Source organism: Pongo pygmaeus, chromosome 5, assembly GCF_028885625.2.
Source record: "Pongo pygmaeus isolate AG05252 chromosome 5, NHGRI_mPonPyg2-v2.0_pri, whole genome shotgun sequence".
Taxonomy (NCBI): domain Eukaryota; kingdom Metazoa; phylum Chordata; class Mammalia; order Primates; family Hominidae; genus Pongo; species Pongo pygmaeus.
The window spans coordinates 14,321,252-14,328,715 of record NC_072378.2 but is presented as its reverse complement, the minus strand read 5'-3'; the positions used below and the strand labels follow the sequence as shown (position 1 = coordinate 14,328,715).

Here is a 7,464-nt window from a genome sequence, read left to right as displayed (position 1 = left end):
CTACCGATCTATTATAGAAGATATTGCAAAAGAAATGGATGAGGAGATGCATAGGGCAAGGCATGGGAGAAGGGGGGCGGAGCTTCCATGCCCTCCCTGGGATGCCACCCTCCAGGAACCTTCCTGTGTTCAGCTCTCCAGAAGCTCCCTGAAACCTGTCCTCTTGGGTTTTTCTGGAAGCTTCATGACATCACCATTCCTTCCCCTAGGGTATAAGGTGAGACCCTCTAGTGGAAGGGTCTTAAGACCCACAGTCAGAAAGGTGGGGGAACATAGCGTGAAAGGAGGGCAGGAGGTCAGAGGGCTGCCCCTGAGGCCTAACCCACCCAACATTACAACAAAAGACTGGAACAAGGGCTATGGGAGTTACGAGCCATGAACTGTGGATGAAAACCAATATGTGTCTTAACACCACACTAACGCTTAGTACCTCAGCAGTGTACACAACAGGAGAACAGGACACTATCAACTGTTCACTTCTCAGTCTTCCAGGCTCTGTTTTCCTCTGAGTTTAGGTGCAAAGTTCCAGTTCTGCCCTATATTCCAATTCTGCAAAGAATCAAGGATCAAAAGAGCTGCACAGAATCTTTTTGAGCAGATGGAAAGGGGAAGAGACTCTGGGTTATTTTAAAGTATGCCCCTGGCTAACAGACAAAATGGACTCCATGTGGCTAACTGAGGTGCTCAGGGTTCAAACAGAACCAGGCAGCCAAAGCTGGGTGAGGGAGTGGTCATGTACTCTGCGAGCTCAGAAAGATGTAAAAGTGTCACTGGACCTCCTTTCTACAATCAAGCCAATCCAATTTCTGTTGTCAGTGCCAAGATAAACTGCAATCAGAACCACGCCCCAACACACACACACACACACACACACACACACACACACACACACACACACACACACACACGCCATTTGAAAGAAGCATCTGACAGAGACTTCTGGGTTTGGGCTTGGAAACCGCCCAGTCAGGGCTCCACTGTTTGGATCAATCAGAACTGAACAAGTTTAAATCTGCCATTTGCATGAATAAGCCAGATCAAGAACCAGGGCAAGAACTTTCCCTATTTAAGCCAGACCCTCCCTTTGTTCCTTGGTGAGCCCACTTTCACTTGTGCTGAAGGCTATGCCTCCCCAGTCTGCAGATCATTTTTCATAGAAAATAAAACTCTCCCTTTTTCCTCCATAGACCTCATGGTCTTCTAATAACAGTTATTACTGATTTTTTTTTTTCTGTCACACATGAAAAGCCATAGTACAATGCCTGGTCCCTGGTGAGGAAAATGATCGATAAATAATTCATTAATATTAGCTGATAGTACACATAGACTCAAGCTGTCACATCTCCCCAGCGATACCAGACATCAGTATTATCATTACTGAAATGCTTTCCACTGACACAGATATTCTCTGGTCTTCCTTCTTTCTTCCTCTCCTCCTCTTCCAACTTCCCTCCTTCCTTCCTCCTTTTTGACTTCTTGCCACCTTCAAGGTTATTCAAGGATCAAAATATTAGAGGAGGATCAGGTTGTCATAGAGTGGTCTGTCTAATTCTCTCCAGGAGTGGTCACAAATAGAACCTTCCAAATGTGAGGGAGGACAATGGTAACATGAATTGACTGAGTACATATCAAGTCTTACACTGTATACTTCACATGCAGTAACTCTCCTACTCTTCACAACAAGCATGCAAGGTATGTCTACAATTATAATGGAGTTGCACACATTTGGCTTATTCAACCTGGACAAATTCAACTGTGCATACTTGACCAAGAGAGAGGGATGGAGGAAGAGGACCTAGAGGATGAATTTAATATAATTTGCACAAGTGATTTTGCTCCCAGTTCCACTCAGTGAACTTAGACCCAAAGAATGCACAAGATGTGAATTCCCTCAAACTATCTCTGTTCCAGGGATGCTTCCCATGGTATTAACATCTCACAACACCAGAATGATTCTGATGATTCAATTTACAATTTTTTTTTCATCCAAAATGGCCTGTAAACTGAGGCCAAGAATTTGATCTGTTTCACTGTTGGAAGAAAAGCTGGCCATGTAGACCCACTGGGAGATGATTTAGGAGAGAAACTTTATAAACATTTTGAAGAATTATCAGGAATAAATTTTGTCTGGGCATGATAACTCAGGCCTGTAATCCCAGCACTTTGGGGGGTCAAGGAGGAGGGCAGATTGCTTGAGCTCAGGAGTTCAAGACCAGCCTGGCCAGCATGGCAAAACCCCATCTCCACAAAAAATATAAAAATTAGCCGGGTGTGGTGGCTCATGCATGTAGTCCCAGCTACTTGGGAGGTTAAGGTGGGAGGATTGCTTAAGCCCAAGAGACGGGGGTTGCAGTGAGCTGAGATCGTGCCACCGCACTGCAGCCTAGGTGACAGAACAAGACCCTGTCTCAAAAAGAAAAAATAAAAAAGAATAAATTTTGACATATGCTATATCTTGCCTCATGTTTAGTTTTGTCTCATAGATGACACTTCATCTCCATTTTACAGGTGGGAAAATAGAGGCTGAGAGAAATCGAGTAACTTGCCTCAAGCCATATATTCGGCACCAAGATGTGATCTGAGCCAGGTGAGTCTGGCTCCAAAGCACATGCTCCTTCTGCTCAAGTCCAGTTCAGCTGTCTCTTTAAGTCCAGTTTCAGATGCTCACCTTCCTCTTGGCCATCTCCTGGCTGTCTGCATCATCTTGCTTTCCTCTCTCTTCCAAAGCCTCTGCTCAGGGCTATCTCGAAAGACATCAGGGGCCAGGATGGACATTCAGCCAGCTCATACTGGGCCGGCCATACTGGGCCTTCAACTGTTGTAGGCTGTCATCTGTCCTAATGGCCACACTGCCTTTCCAGTTGTTGGGATATGTATCCTAGTGCCCAAGCATTACTCCTTGTCACCCTGATACAATACTAAAGAGAAATTTATATAAAACAAAAGTAGCATTCTAAGTAATTTTAGAATGGCTTTGTCACTTGGGTAATGGATGGCCACTGACATCTTCATTTTCCAGAGCCAAGAACTGAGGTCCAAACAGCGTGCCTTGTGCAAGGCCACACAGGAGGTAAGTCAGGACCTGAACACACCTGATTCTGTATCATTTCATGCTCATGTTTGTGCCCTGCCCAGGAATCCCCAAACCCAGCTGCTTCAGTCTTTGCTGAGAATTTACGGTGACAATTTATGGGACTCTCTTCAGGAGAATGACAACTTGTGGGTGAACTCTTGGAACAAATGTGGATTGTCTTGTCTTCATTTGGAATGTATGACGAACTCATAGGGCCGTGTCAGAATGCAGAGCCACTGGGGGCTTCAGGACCCTGTGGGGGTGTAGGGGGCATTGTGTGTCTGCCTTGTTTTGATCCATTCTACTGCTCCAGATAATGGCACTGGCTGTACCAGTGGCCCAGATCCTTCACTTGCAGAAGAGCTTCCCAGAGAGGAGCAAGCGCTCCTGCCATCACCTCTGGTGTCATCCTATAGGATATTAAAACCAACTCAAGATTGTGTTGAAAACTGTTTTCCTTTTGAGGATGCTAATAAGAACAAGATCATATCAATGGGTATGGATCATGGCAGGATTTTCCTTCAGCTGAGTCTTTTAATGAGCCGTTTCATAATGAGGGCTGAATCTATACACAGTATCTGCGTGCTAGCCAAGGTTTAAAGGCTTTTATAATATTTTCCTCCATTCTCACCCCCTTCGAAGCCCTGGCTTTAATTCTTTTAAACAGTAACATTAATTGGCTGTTAAGTAAAACAGGAGAGAACACAATAAATTTATGATATTTTGAGAAGCTATGCCAGTTCTCAAGCATTCAGAGAAACAAGCTTGGCTTTTATGAGGTAATTATGATTTAGTGTTTTCTCTTGCCCTGTTGAGTCTGTGGGCTGCCTCTAAAATGGATCTGGAATGAATGTCAAATCAGGATTTACAGTCAACCCTTTTCAACATATAAAGCACAGGAGAAGTTTATTGTTTTGTTGGGTTTTTTTTTTTCTAAGCAATATTTCCTTCTGCATTTCTGTGCTGTTAGGTTTTGTAGGATTTCTCCCCTCCCATTTGAAATGGTATCTATAAATTACTTTTCCTGATAAGGCTGCGGTATCATCAAAAAGTGATTGTCTTTGCAAGCAATCATGACAAAGCATGTCAATTTAAATCATTTCTTTCTCTTCCTCTCTCTTTTTTCCTCTTACCTTCAACAGGAAACTATCATTTCAATGTTTCCACCCTTTCAGAAATGAGCAGGAATTGACTAAGCTTGATGAGTTTGAGGTATAAGAGATCTTCATGCTCCTTCCTTCTACCATCTTTTTCCCCTGTTCTCTCTTTGAAGTGAAAACTGTGTTTGGATGTTATCTTCAGGGAGAGCAGACTCTGGGATCATCAGGCTCCAAGGCTTTCCGCCCTTACTCTCCCATTAACATGCTGGGATTGACACCACCTTTGCAAAAATTATGACAGTGAGAAAAATCTGACATAGGAAAATTATGTCAGTTAAAGAGATCTGACCTGACCAACTCCATCTTGCTTATAACCTCCAAGCTGCCCTTGTTCATTTTGGGGCATAGGCTGAACTAACTTTGGGAAGAATTTCATTTATAGCTTAACTTTGAAACAACTATGATAACAGCCCTTTCCCTGAAATGAACCCCCTCTTTGCTTGGGGAACAGACCACTTTTGTAAAACCAACAGATTTGCCACAAGATTAGAAATTATGGCTCAGGAGTCACACAGCCAGAGGCCACAAGATTCCTAACCTCCCCAGGCACTCCTGTGAATAACATCACTATTGTAAAATCTAAGATTGGTGTTCAAGATATTTTTCAGACCCTGCATTCTGATGGACCAGCTGTCACCACCCAGACCAGTAATCTGGGTCAACCAGTTCTGCGATCCTGTCCAGGAACAGAAGATAGCAAGAAGAACCTGCTTTGACCCTCTGTGATTTCATCTCTGACCCAACCAATCAGCACTCCCCATTCCCTCGCCCCCTGCCTGCCAAACTATCTTTAAAAAACACTAGCCTCGGCTGGGTGCTGTGGCTCATGGCTGTAATCCCAGCACTTTGGGAGGCCAAGGCAGGTGGATCACCTGAAGTTGGGAGTTCGAGACCAGGCTTGCCAACATGGTGAAACACCATCTCTACTAAAAATACAAAAATTAGCTGGGTGTGGTGGCAGGCATCTGTAATCCCAACTATTTGGGAGTCTGAGGCAGGAGAATCACTTGAAGCCGGGAGGCGGAGGTTGCAGGGAGCCAAGATCATGCCACTGCACTCCAGCCTGGGCAACAGGAGTGAAATTCCATCCCCCCCCAAAAAAAACAAAACAAACAAACAAAACCCTAGCCTCTGAATTTTCAGGGGGGTTGATTTGAGTAATAATAAAACTCCAGTCTCCCAGTTAGCCAGCTCTACCTGTCTTAAACTCTTTCTCTATTAGAATTCCCCAGTCCTGATAAATAAGCTTAATCTGGGCAGCGGGTAAAATGAATCCATCAGGCAGTTACAGGATCTTAGGCAGTTGTTACTGAACTGAACTTGGGTCCACTCACCCAACATGAAAAAAAAAAAAAAAAAAAAAAAAGCCAAACACTGACACTGAAGTTTGCAGCAAAAGAAAGTGAGGCATTTACTGCAGAGTTCCAAGCAAGGAAGATCAGGCAGCTCACACTTAAGATTCAAACTCCCCAGTGGTTTACAAGCAAGAGTTTTCAAGGGCAGGGGTACATTTCAGGAAAGCAGAAGTTAACAGGCAAAATGGTAAATCAATACATAGAGGTTAAACATTGGTTTGGCCCAAAAAGGCAGGATATCTTGAAGACAGGGCTTACAGGTCATAGTTGGATTCAGAGATTCTTTGATTTGCAATTGGTGAAGGGAGCAAGGCTTTGTCTAAAAACTTAGGGTCAGCAGAAAGCAATGTTAATTAAGGGTTTGGCCTGAGGGTGCGACTCTCTTGAAGCCCATCAGGAAGAAATTTAGAACAAAAAACATTGGTCTGAGTTCAGTCCTCACTGCCCCATTATCTGAGCTTTGTGTGACAGCATTTGGCATTTTCCATCTGATGGGGGTCTGGGTTTCTGAAAAGCGACTCAATAATATATGCTAAGATATGGTCATTTATTTTCTTTGGGAACCAAATCACCTTGTGACTCTAAGTTGCTTGAGACACTGTTGCTTAAATTATTACTATCTTCTTGCTTATTAGGATGTTCATTAACTTCTCAAGGCTAGGTAGGTGCCTGGAATTTTCCTTGAAAAAACTCAAGATTTTTCCTTTATTTCTCTGGAGGCCTCTAAGAGGGGTCCCTGCTCCATCTCACAGTCACCTTGCCTCTAGGAACCCCTCACCCCCATTTCTTAATTTGTCAGATAAGGCAGTGAGTGGTTTCAAAGTCCTCTTCCAACTCTAAAATGTTAAGATTACCTACGTATGGCCCAATAGTATTACATTAGGTGAACTTGGTATTTTCATGTTTATCTTCAGAGGTAAGAGATAGAGGGGAGGGAACGATGTGACAAAGACTCTGATCTTTTTTTTTTTTTTTTTGAGACGGAGTCTCGCTGTCACCAAGGCTGGAGTGCAATGGCGCGATCTTGGCTCACTGTGAGCTCTGTCTCCCAGGTTCACGCCATTCTCCTGCCTCAGCCTCCCAAGTAGCTGGGACTACAGGTGCCCGCCACCTCGCCCAGCTAATTTTTTGTATTTTTAGTAGAGATGGGGTTTCACCGTATTAGCCAGGATGGTCTCGATCTCCTGACCTCGTGATTTGCCCACGTTGGCCTCCCAAAGTGCTGGGATTACAGGCGTGAGCCACTGTGCCCGGCCAAAGACTTTGATCTTAACCAAACTTTAGTCAGGCTTCTCTAAGCCCTCTAGACCTTGGCATTCAATATGTGTCCTTGTTGGGCCTGCATCACCCAATTTTAGCAAAAGCAAAACTCTTGTCAGTTTAGAGAGAATTCTTCACTCTCAGTATCAGATCACCCTCTATAGCTGACCAAATTCCTCATCTTCCATTATCCCCCAGTGATATCTGATCACCTTGGCCTGTCTTCAGCAAGAATCCTGTTAAGTCAGTTTAGCAAAACTCCCCCTACCTTGGATGTCTCTTCATGTTTTCCATCCACTCCCCATCCCACTCCTATGCTCCTTGGCTATAAATAAATCCCCATTTTTCAGAGTTGAGCCCAGTCTCTCTCCCATACTGCAAGACCCCTTTACAGTAGTCCCCTTCTTCAGTGTGGGATATGATGAGGTTTCTCTTCAAATAATCTGATCAATCTTTTATTCTTTAATTCATAATCCCCACCCCCCCCCGCCATTTTTCTCCTTTTTTCCTTCTTGCCTTTGTTAAATGCCCAGGCACACCACAGTATCAAGCGTTATCAGTACTAGCTCACATTCCTTTCCTTATTAAAAAAAAAACTAACTTTCTGGCTCATTAT

General features: G+C 43.9%; 1 long non-coding RNA gene across 1 annotated transcript; it reads left to right on the top strand.

Moving 5' to 3' along the window:
* The first annotated feature begins 1,033 nt into the window (after positions 1-1,033).
* On the top strand, positions 1,034-3,800 carry LOC134739644 (uncharacterized). The gene is made up of 5 exons (XR_010126510.1): positions 1,034-1,094; positions 1,560-1,692; positions 2,509-2,587; positions 3,020-3,070; positions 3,387-3,800. It is a non-coding gene; the product is annotated as an uncharacterized LOC134739644 (long non-coding RNA).
* The last annotated feature ends 3,664 nt before the right edge of the window (positions 3,801-7,464 follow it).